Genomic DNA, 12,394 nt, shown 5'->3' with positions numbered 1-12,394 from the left:
TTGCTGTGAACATTTTTCTCAGGTTTAACTAGTTTGTTTAGGAGTTTAGGCAAGTACAACCGTGTTCTTCAGGAGTAAAAAAAAACAAAAACAAACAAACTGTTCTGAGAAATCAGATATACCACACAAAAAGTAATTACAAAAAATCTTTACCTAAATCTAAATTGTACCCTGCTCTGTGTTCATTGTATTGCTTTTGAAAGTTTCAGTTAAGGTAAGGATTCCGCTTTCCTTTCAATACCTAATTTTTATTTGTTAGTGACTTTTCCCCCTGAGGAAACTCAGTGGGCTGGTCTTAGTCCTGGCACGGCTTTCTCGCTTTTGTTCAGTAAGGCACAATGGTTTCAGACAATGTTAATCAAGCAGTCAGGGGAAAATCTTCTCTCTCCTTGTTGCAAAACAAAAATAAAATTATAAAATCAACTCATAAGAACAATTAAAATATGTTAGATCTTGCAAACATATTCCTATGCTTTCTGTGTTTGCCAGTGTCCACCTCATCCTTCTGGTCTTGTAATTACAATGTGAGCGCTTTGAAGTAGGAATTGCTTCAAAGATTTAACTTCATGGTGCTTAAAACACAAAACACAGTCTGTGCCCACATCTGAACTTCCAGGGTGGATTGCAATTAGGCTGAAGTTCCAGCAGCATTTAACCGGGCAGGTCCGTAATGCCAGCACAAATGCCCCCAGCACACCAGAGGTGCAGCCCCACTATGCTGCTGGCCCTGGTGCATGTGGGCAGGTTGCTGCCTGCCTCCCTGGTGCAGCTGCAGTGCCTTTGGGGAGGTCTGTGGTAAACCTCACAGCCAGAAATTAATGAAGGGCAGGGAGCCACGTGTGTTTGCAGCTCTGGCATGCCCAATGCTGTGGCCAGTGCATCAGGATCACAGCTCTAGCTGCCTTTCTCATCCCTGGCCTCCTTGTAGCCCCAGCACTGAGGAAGCTTGTAGATAAAATGTTGAAAGCAGTATCATCATCACAAAATATCCTCCTCCTTTAGCAAAGCACAGACCTTACAACCAATAGCCTAAACATGCAGCCCTGGTCCCCTCCCCTGCCACTGAGGTGCACATCAGCTTCCAGCTCTGCAGGATGCTGAGCAGGAGGTATCAGGACAGAGATAGAAGGGAAATGGGCAATGCACACCCTGTGCTCCTTCACCAGCTGGGACTTGCCAGCCCAAGCTCAATGATGCCTTCCTCCCACCCATCCTCCCACCACCACATCCCTTTGGGTGCCAGATGAAGATGAAGAGGGAAGTGTCCCTCAGCCCTGCTCTCTGGCATCTCTGCTGAGATGGTGCTTTCACCACTGAGTGCGATGATGGGTGGGTTTCACCACACCTCCGCAAAAGTTGTTTTTGCAAAAGCTGCTTTTCTTAGCCCAGCATTTAAAAGCAGAAGTTATCAGGGCATAAATCATCCTGTGACTTGTTGAGAAGCCTGTAAGAGGAGATAAAGGCAAGACAGTTTGACAAACTGTTGGGAGAGGGAGGAGGAGGGAGGGGGCAAGGGGTGAGTGCAAAGGAGGGAGCCACACTGTCGACCGACTATGTCATAGGTCAGCCAAAAGGATGCAAATAAGATTGAGAAGCTGCTTCCAAACTTTCTGAGGCTGGCTATGACTACACGTACCCGCTACAGAGCTGGGCGTAATAAATATCACTCTCACAGAGAGCATTACATCACGTAAAGGGAAAAGCCAGCAGATGAACTCACACCATAAAAGCTTGACTTGGTATCTAGCCAAGCCCAAGCAGACAACCCCGTTATTACAGGAGTCGACAGAGCTCTGCACATTGCTGTGGCTTCACCCTTCCCCTTCCTGCCACCTCCTCCAGCACAGCCAACACTTCCTCACTCCCCCTCTGTGCTCCTGTAGCCTTACCAGCAGCCAACCCAGGCACCCATAGCCAGTGCAAAACGGCAAACCAAACATTTGCTAAATTTTAAAAACTTGCTCCTCTATTTCCAGCACACTTTCCAGTTTGTTTCTCTAGATTTCCTAGATTTATTAATGCCTCTGAGTGACAGACCGAATCAGACAGAGGGCCTGATTCTCTTTCACATTAAGGCTCTCTTATTTCTGTTGGGAAGCATTGAGAGTCTTGAAGTGGGGCTAAATTTCACTTGGCACACAAAATCCTTTTTAAAGCAAAAGGAGAGTTGAGAGTTAAGTCTGTGTCTGGTGTACCTTCACAGAATTTCCCAATAGCTAATATGGGCAATGCTGGAGGAACACTGTAACAGGGAAAACTGGAGTGGGACTCAGATCCTAGTACCCAGCCCCTCTTTTCAGAGGCCTTGGTAAGGAGGAGAGGCACAGCAGCCCTTCCCACTGCCTGGCCCAACAGTCCAGAAGGTTGCTACCACTAAACCTCAGCCCCACCACGTGGCTGCAGGCACTGCAACATTCAGTCTGGTTCAGCCTCAACATCTTATGGCTTTCTCCAGGGGCCTTGTGAAAGAGGATGAAATACTGGGCTCAGGATGAGCCAAACTTGCCTGCTGGGGCCTTTCCTATCTAATGTCTTCATTCTGTCAAAATTATACTTGATCGGGTTTCGTTATTGTTGTTTCTAACTTTCACCTCTGCCTCAGCAATTCCATCTGGTAGGTCATATTCCTCTCTCTGATTGCTTTTTGGATAAAAACATGCTCACTGGGGCCTGTTTGGAATTAGTTTTTCTTTTTATTTCCACTAGCTGCTCAGCTCAACTCCATAGTTTCCCTGACTTAACAGACAGGGTCAACCCACCTTTGCCTTCCTGGCACATGCACTGAAGTACTGATTCCCATGTGCTACAATAACCCCATTCAATTTCTAATAGTCTCCAAGGGGGTGTCATTTACAGGGACTTGAACTGAAAAGCACAAGTTTTGTATCATCCTCTTGCATGTGCACTTGCAGATATTAAATCAGCAATGATAGGAGGAAAAAAAAATACTGTCTTGGCTATGTCCCCAGGACATTCTTAGAAGACTGATGATGTACATCTGCCTTAACTGTCTGGGTCTGAAATAATTAAAGTCCACTATTCTTTGCCTTTCATTAATTTCATTATCTGGAAACACTTTTTTTATTTAGAATTTTATGCCTGCCTTGTAAGAACACCATCCTCAATAACCTCGTTTCCACCCACCATAATTATAGCGTCTTGACCACTAAGGTATCATGAGAGGCTGTAACACTACTGGCTACTGCACCACTGCCATTTACACTCACTGGCACTCTGTTATGTTACAACAGGGTGGAACAACAAGATTTCCCATCTCAAAAAGCCTGCAAAAACTCCTCTTTGAGGTTACATCATTGTCTTGCTCTTCATATGATTGCAACACTCAAAGGTCTGGACCCTTTCTAGAGTGCCTACAGGCAGGGCTGCAATGCAAACTCTTCTCCAGTCAACAAAGATGAGAGAAGGAGGAACGTGGGCAATCAACCAATTAAACTATCAATCAACCAGTGGATGGGTGAACTACAGGCGCTAAACCTAGTAGACTTCTCAGTGCTTTCAAGGAGGTAGATAAAAACAAAACAAAGCAAGAAGCGTTTTAAAGATGTTTTTAGCTAGCTAGCTCGTGTGTGGCAACCATGTGTCATGGTGGCAGACCTCAGGGAGCCAGAACTGTCACGTGTACTGGAGAGGGAACAACAGCTAGTGGGACCTGTGAAGCTCCACACCTCCCTCTGTGTGAGCTGGGACCAAGCAAAGCACTGGCAAAGTGACTGAGCAAGAGGCCTGGACCCTAGCTGAGGAGAAAAGGTATTCTTGTGGAGATCTCAAAATGATTCCTTTTCTGAAGAGTGTTCTTCCTCTGATATCTTCTGCTTCTCACCTTGCACTTCTTTCCTCCTTCCTTAATCTTCTCTGCCATGCGTATTCCTAGAGACATCACAGGGACAAAGGACTATTGTTGACTGTGGTCCCAAAGGCTGGGAAGGAAGACTGACCCTCAAATAGAGATGCTGGCTTTGGGAAACAACAGCACACCCTATCAAACACTTAAAACCTTCTATTCTAACTGAAAAATATTACCTCTTCCCCAGACAGGGTGCCGGATAAATGTAGATTTTTTTTTTTCCAAGCAATAACCTGAAAAATAGCAATCCCCAACCCATTTTTTATTTTGCCCAACTTCTCTTTCCTTGCTTGTACATGTCAATATTTACAAGCTCTACCACTTCTTGGATTATTTATTTTCGCTGGTTTATTTCACTCAGTGAAAAATCTCTCCAGCTCTGGACTTGACAGTTTGTTGCTGATATCCATCTTTATTAACTTCACTGCTGTGAAAAAACAACAACAACCATATATAGTCATAAAAAAAAAGTCTCACTCAGGATGATGCTTAAATCTGGGGGGGGCGGAGGAGGCAGGGCAGAATTCTCCAAAAATAGCCAGCGGTTTTCACACATACATTTCTGCATGGATGTCACTGAAAGCCACATCTCCCTCCACTTCGTTAGCAGTGAGAAAATTCACTGACAGAGCTGCTGTTGCCACACCTGAGGGTATGGTATTGAGGGGGGCTTTTCTTGCCTCTCTGTGCTGCACTTTTTTATGCTTCCAGGCAGGACCAAAAGGGCTCAGAGCTAACAGGCTCCCTCTCGTCATCCCCAATGAGCTCTGAAATGCCAGAGCCTGGCAGACAGCAACAATCTTTCCAGATCACTTTTAAATTTGGCCTTTGAATGACAATGAACGACACACTTTTAAAATATTCCCTGTAATGTGTAACACAGGATGGTGAAAAAGAGTTCATTAGATAGACCAGGGCTCAGGCCCACCTCCATTTTGCAGCTCCCCACCACCACCAACGAAGGGCACTTCAAGATAACCTGAACATCTCACAAGGTGTTTTTAGCACTTCCCTGGTAGAAATCATTTCCCTCTAAGAGGAGCTGCCAGAACAACAGGCTGTGCTGGGGGGGTCTCACCTTCTTCAGCACAACATCCGCAGGCTTGGCTCAAGCAGGGGATTTGCCAGAGCCTTGCTGCCTTTGCACCAAAATGAATCAGAATTCACCCCGGTATTACAACTATCACTCAAAACATTGTCTTTAATCAATCTGGCTAGATCGAGCCCACTCCTTCATATTTTCCCTGTCCTGTGTTTCCAGAGTCAGAGAACAAGCAAGACAGTCTGGCATGCACAGGCCCCTTTAGGCTGGCTCTTTTCATCTCTCTGTCCAGACTTTAGAAAGTAATCTAAAAATAAACACAGCCTCTAGTCGTGATAGTGGCAAAGATAACCTTCCCGCCCTGAGCCACCTCCCAGCCACACAGGGGTGGGTGCAGCTGGGCAGACAGAGAAATTAGAGGAGGTGCAGGGAGCTAGTTACAGTCTGCAGACAACCACTCACAATCTCCTCAAGACCCAGTGGGTCACACTGCAGGGACCAGCCGAGCCCACAGTGCCACCAAGCATAGCGTGTCATGAAAGAATGGCATCAAACCATTCAGCTGCCTTGATATGAAAACAGCTCAAAGACTTGTCTAATCCTAACAGGAGAGGCCACCAGATGGACAGCAAGCCAGGATGCTGTAAAACGCTCGCAGAAACAGCATGATAGTTTGCTAGCACAGGTCAGCCTTAGCCCTGTGAAGGCAAGCGCTCATTTCTCAGTGTGGGCACACCTGAGAGAGGGTTTGATTAAACCAGCTGGCATCACACTAAGCCTGCTGTTGTGTATTTTCTCTCTTGCCCACTTGTACCTAAGCTTATTTAAAAGTAGCCACATGTCTGGATAGGAAAAATTTTCTGTGAGCTCTTACATTATCCCTTCTTAGCAGCACTGTCTGCACAGTGAGGGACAAAAAGCTAAAGGGCCTGGCTTGCACCCCAGCAGCATGGGCTCATGCAGGCTGACAGGTCATAGCATAATGTATATCTTTCCATTTTGGCAGACATTCACTCTGAAGGGGTTTCTAAATTTCCTCTCTAGCCTCTTGTGACAGCCTTGGATTAATTTTGTCTGGAACAGGAGACTTATTGCTTTTGAGTCACTGTGGTTCACTTATCTTCTCTACATCTTGAACCCAAAGTTCAGGTGGCATTTAGCTATCACCCTTCTTACCAGTTCACTGCAGGAATATCCTGATGAGATCCTATTTCTTTCCACTGACTGCCCATTTCTTCTTATGTGACTTTCAGCTGCAGCTATCCTACCAGGAAGCCCTTTCAAAAGGATGACTGTGGTTGTGTTGGCTGTAGAAGGTTAACAGCATGGGTGGTGAGATTCACAGCACTCCCAGTGCTTCCTCTGAGTATTTCAGGCATGCTAAAGCCAAAATATTGGAACAAAAACTTCCAAGCTTTCAAATTAAATCAGCTTGATACCCAAGAGCCTGACTCTGCCCCAGTGGCTTTAGCTCTGGTTTACAGCCAAAGCTTAGAGAAATCTGTTTTCCACTTCCCATTCAGATGCAGCTGAAATCCCACCAGCATGGTCCATCCTGGGAGCAGGCTGTGTCTCCACGCCCTGGGACCTGGCACCAGCCCAAATGGCAGGAGCGCTGTGAGAGAGGCTGTTCTTGTGCAGTTCTCATCACTTTGGGCAGAAGTTAGTTCACGGGAATTGGCATCTTCGGACCCAAGTCTAGGCAATTCAACTCAGACTTAAATCTGTTGCCTAAACCCAGTTTGGATCTAATTGTGAGTGTCTCTGGACAGCCCTGAAGAGCGTGGGAGACTTTATTCTTTCTGCCTGAGAAAAGCTACTCCAAACACTGTGTTGTCAGGTAGCCCATATGTTTGTTTATTTGCCTGCTCACTTCCTCAGACTCATTCTGATTAATTTCTTGATGGATGGTTACGTCTGGCTTCAGTGACAGATCCTTCCCACCAGCAGCACTGTTTGGGGACATGTGTAAGCTGCTCCGTGGGATGCATGACTGCAGGAGGGGGAGGAAGGCAATGACCTAAAGCTCTTCCCCCTTCAAGGCTGTCAAAGACAGCGTGGGGCTGCGGAGGAATTTTCTGATGAGCTGGAAAGTGTCCCCATGCCTTGGTATGGAGTCATCTCAGCAACGTGCACCACGCAGGGGGAGGACTGGCTTTGAGTCAGAGCTGTGCAGAGCGGAGCAGCTGCTGAGCTTTACGCAGGACCCTTGCGTGTGTGTGTGAGCCTGAGCCTGCCTGAGGTCAGCCTTGCTCACAGCCACGCACCGTCACAGCACTCACAAAAGCGCGGCACTCGTGGTGGCTGAGTGAGGATGAACCGAGTTGTGGTAATTTATTATTTTAAATGAAGGGTTTATTTTGGGAGCTCAGGGTTTGATTTCCCATTCTTTATGACTCACTAAGTCAGGCGAGCCACCTCTATTATTTTCTTATACTTTTATATTTCAAGGGCAGGTCCTGAATTGATATTTGTATCAGCTGAGCACTTTCTGAGGCCAAGCTCTCTCATTTATCTGCCTGCTTAGATAGGCATTTATCTTGTATTCATACACATGCTATATGTATTCCTCCTCCAAAACAGCTGGTTTTTGGCAATTTGCTTCACAACCAACATCTAGCTCCTGTGTTCTGTGCTTGTCAATCACTGTTTGTGCACCAACAGAAAAGAAAACTTCCGGACATCTCGATTAGCATTTTTGTTTGAAAACACAACTAGAAAAGAAAAGAAATACTAAGAAAATTGTAAAGCTTGGGGAGTGGAAATGATGCCATGTGGTGAAAAGATATTACCCATGCACTGAACAGCTGAGAACAGAGAAAACTATTAATAAACATTTTTTAAAAATCATACTATGATGACAAAATAATGACCAAATAAGACCAGCTAACCCCCCACTTCAGCTTTCACATTCCCTTCCCATAAAACCATTTGAGAGGAAAGAGGGGGCTCTGGAGATGATATCCTCCCCGTGCCCCCCATCCCCCAAGCACTTAATCAGAGATTTACAAACCAGTAAATCAAAAGGGACTGTGAAATTCCAACCAGAGAAACGAACAGTGAGATTAAGTGGATTAGTCTACTGTACAGGAATCCAAGGAATGCAGCCCTCATGTGCTTTTGTTGTGGATTACTCAGCAGCAACATTATGGTTTTACATCTCCCAGAAACATGTGGGCATGTGCACTTGTGCAAACCAACAAGAAATAGCAGTCCCCAACACGCTGCTTTGCTGTAACTGGCTGTGCTGATTTCAGCAGATATGGTATTTTCCAGGGAAAGGAGAGTATTCAGTCTATTGTTGTATTGGTTGAAAATGAGCAGGAAACAAACTACTTCTACCAGAAACAGGCAGATGCATCCAACTAGACATCTCCCTCTAACTATTGACCATCCACCTGTTAATCGTCCAGTGAAATCCTGCAGTTCAGACACTACAAAACTTTTAGGAAAGTTGAGTCCTGATCAAAACTCAGCATCTCAGACTGATAGCAGTTCTGGGGTTGTTTTAATTGGCTCCAAAAATATACATGAATTCATAGCCTGAGCAGACTGTCAGAAGGGGGTGGGCAGAAACACAGGAAAGCAGCAGTAAGTGATGGATAAATGAACAAACTATTACTAGCCAGAGTTAACAGTTTGTATTAGCAGTCAGTAATAAATAATTAATATAGCCCTAGGAGATATAAAGCCATGGTATCTCGTGCTTGGCTCTAAATGGAACTCAAGATAACCTACTTTGAACAGTAATGTGTTCACAGTATGTGGGAATTAACTGCTCAATGTAATAAGTATTATTGAATTTCCCATCTCTGTACAGATAAAGGGCAACTGCCACCAAAAAACACAGTAATAACAGTAACTGAATGATAAAAAAGCAAACAAACCTGCTTTTCATTACATCCTTAAAATGTTATAGGTTGAAATAATCTTAAAAGGGCTTAAAAAACAGCAATTAAATATTTCCATTTCTGTTTTCCAAGACTGCAGCTGAGAAAACGAAAGAGGCCTAAGTGCCATACTGTGCTAGCCTTGCTAATAACTCTCTGTGAAAAATCTCATTAATTCAGTCTGGCTCTTCAGATCAGCCGCTAAGACCTTGTATTGTCAGTCATCTTCTGGCCTTTTCAGGATTTCCACAGCCTAACTAGCAGAGTCTCCATGGAAACCATGCAGTCATGCTTTGCACATCCCCAGAACTTTTTGTTCCTGACAAAGCTTGAAAAATCACATGCAGCATGGAGAGTTTAACACAGTGAACTAAACCCTGACCCACACTTATAAATGATAAACCCCAGCATACTAGCTTTATTATAAATGATTTCCTTACAAGATACTTAGCCAAGCTGGCAAAATGCTGAACCAGACAACACAGGAGGAGCATAGCTCCGGAAGAGAGGAAACAAACAAACCAAAGAAAACGCAGAGTTTTGGGCTAGTTCTGCATCCTTTGAAAGCACTGGAAGCACATAGGTACAGAAACAAACAGAGAGCAGAAGTGGAACTTTGAAGTTGCCTTTCCCTGAAAACGGCATCCTCATAGCCTTCTGAAGAGGAGTCAGCACTCTCGTGACTGTGCGTCACAGTGGGACTGATTCACTTGTCTGGCTGTGCATCCTGGCTGTCAGAGGCAGCAGGAGCCGTGTCTCAGCCCTGTGGCTGCATGGTGCCCCTGAGACCCTGCCTGCACCTGGCATCGCCCTGGCCATGCACTGCCCACCCCTCCAGCCCTGGAGTAGGCATCTGGATTGATACAGCAAAACTGGTACCGAAGGCAGTAGTGGCACTACTCTCAAAATTAGATTCTCTGGCTTGCACCTGGGAACCAGCAGGCTTGGAGTTCCCACAAGTGTCTGATGGGAGGGTAAGAAGTTTGTGACCCACTCAACAGCCTAGCTGCCTTCACCCCAAGCCTGAATGCTCCCCAGCAGGCTCTACTGGGATGATCGGGGCAGTGGTCACTGGTTATGATGATCCTCCTTATCCATGCTGACGCATGGAGTGAGTATTCACAACAACAATATCACTATCCAATATAAAGTATCATGCCAGGAGGGCAGGAGCAGGATGCCAGGCATTGTCCCAGAAATGAGTCCATGGAAAGCCCCACTGCACAGCCAGCACCTGGCTGTCACTTGTTCCTTGGTCCTGCAAGAGCCCCATGGGATTTTTCCTCTCTTCTCCCAAGCAGTGCTGCCAGTCCATGCTTGGGGAAGCATTTGCACAAAGATGCTCTACATGGGAGGGCCAGCAAAAGTCAGAAAGGTCACACACAGAGAAGGAGTCACTGCAGGCCAAACTCACTTTGCCGCAGTAAATTCTCAGCATTGGTGCAGATGAACAACCGCCTGCTCAGTACAGCATCTGGGTTTGTGAGAAAAGAGGTGACTCATAGCCGAGGGTCATGCTGTAATCTGGGAGGACTGCCAAGGGAGGGAGGGAGGCACACTCAGCCCTATCCATGGTGAGCTCACTCCTTTCTTGGGGCGGAAGATGCAATTCACCTCAAGAGGATCAGAGTCCCAGGTGGGCTGAACCAGTCATTTGGGAGCTTGTAGCCTCCACCCCTGAGTTGCAAATAATGAGTTTAGGATTAGGAAGTCAGCCTCACATGGGATGGCTCAGGAGGTGTTTGGCACATGCAGACCTTCCCCAGTGAGATTCAGAAGGTCAGAGTAGGCTTTGTTTCCGTGGGGTTTCCCTGGTGTGTCACCGCAATGGATGGAAAATATTTCCCTACTTTCTCCTCCCCAGTGAGGAGTGGTACATAATCAACAAGAAGCCCTGGATCTCTGGGGCCTTTCAGAGGATAACCACAGGCATCAGAGCCAGCATGACGTGGGACATGCAGGCCTGATAGATGTTGCCTGTGCTGGCCAGGACCTTCTGGGGCTGGCCCTGTACAAGCAGCAAAATTACCCTGCCACTGCTGTACTTTGGTGAGCAGCATATGCTGATGCTCTCTCTCAGAGCCATTCACCATCAATGCCAACCATCTGTTTCACTTACCACCCAAGCAGCTGCCGCTTGGCTGTGGAGCATACAAGTGGCATGGGTACCTGAATCATGGAAACCACAGGTCCTCTCTCTCAGGTGGACACCCAGCCCCCCTTCCCTGGTGAAGACCTAGCTGTGCCTTGCAGGCTGTTTGCAAGGCCAGAGGAAGCAGATGGTGCTGGGCTGGAGCGGGAGCCCAAGCTGAATTACAGCCACTGCTTGTGACAGCTTCAGTTTGTTTGCCCATGAGGACAGAGCGCAGGGGGCATCCCTGGGAGAGGATTTAATGCAAAAGCCTTGATTCCTCCTTGCTGTACTGTGAAATTGTACATGTGTTGGCTCAAAAGCAACAAAACATCTTCTTTGCATCTCTTGCTCTGATCTCTTATTTTCTTTAGTTTTGCCTCTCTTGTGGTCAGGGAGGTGTGCCTCTCCTTCTGGCAGCCCCAGAGCTGTGGCAGCCTGAAGCACTACATTGAAAGTTCTAGAAATCATAATGGCTGTTTATCTGCTGAATACAATGTAAAATGCAGTTGCCCCTGAAAGGGCCACATTATTAAAATACAACAAGACAACCACATGTGCCACTTCAAAACTCGGGAAGGTGTGGAGGTGTGTAAAGGGCAGGATTTTTTCCCATAATTGTCAAGGTAAAGTAGGTCTTAGCGAAGGAGTGCTGGTCTCTTACCAGTCACACTTGGCTCCTGTTCCTTCTGCTCTACCTGAGTGTTGCTGTGTCAATGAAGGTGACACCTGAGCTCAGTAAATACCTCCTGGTTTCATTCTGTGGTGGCCCTAGATGGTCCCCAACCCTGGATGGAGCAAGTTCCTATTGCCATCTTCTCTCTGCTGTAATCCACCTCAAAATAGAATGATACCCTTCTTCAGTAAGACTATCCAAAATGGATTATTGTTTGCCCTTTCAGGAAGACAAGTAACTTCTCTTTGCCATGTTAGTAGCCCCTCTCCCCTCTCCTGGTCCAGAAGATTGATGGTAGGTTTGACATGCAAGCTCCTGGGAGAGAGTGTTCCCCAGATGAGTAGCTTTTGCTTTGCTTCTCCACTCAGGGTAGAGTGGAGAAAAGCTGGTTACAGGCAATGCCAAGCTGTGCTGGCATAGTCCCCAAAGAGGCAACAGGAGGTGGATCAGCCAAGGCTGACAATCCCGCTGCCTACTGCTCTGACTCTTCCATATGACATCTGTGCCACACCAGGTCTGCAAAATACCTCCAAGTTCAAAACATGGCATCCAAGCCCACATGGCCTGGCCGTACTACTGCACAGCGTGTTTGGACAAACTGAGGTCCTGAACAAGAGCAATAGACTATGACAGGTCAGCAGAGATTCCCACCATCCCTGTCGATATCTGTGGGTGACAATTCATCATTCTCAGCTGCAGCTCAGTAACAAATGCACTAGCCAAGGTTCAACTGATGAAAACTGAAAGGACAAGGGAAAACTTCTGAGCTTGAAGCTACTTCATGAATTTA

This window comes from Corapipo altera, unplaced genomic scaffold (assembly GCF_003945725.1).
Source record: "Corapipo altera isolate COAL_440 unplaced genomic scaffold, ASM394572v1 60, whole genome shotgun sequence".
In the NCBI taxonomy this organism is placed as follows: Eukaryota; Metazoa; Chordata; class Aves; order Passeriformes; family Pipridae; genus Corapipo; species Corapipo altera.
The sequence above is the reverse complement of the archived record's forward strand: the minus strand, read 5'-3'. Positions refer to the sequence as shown.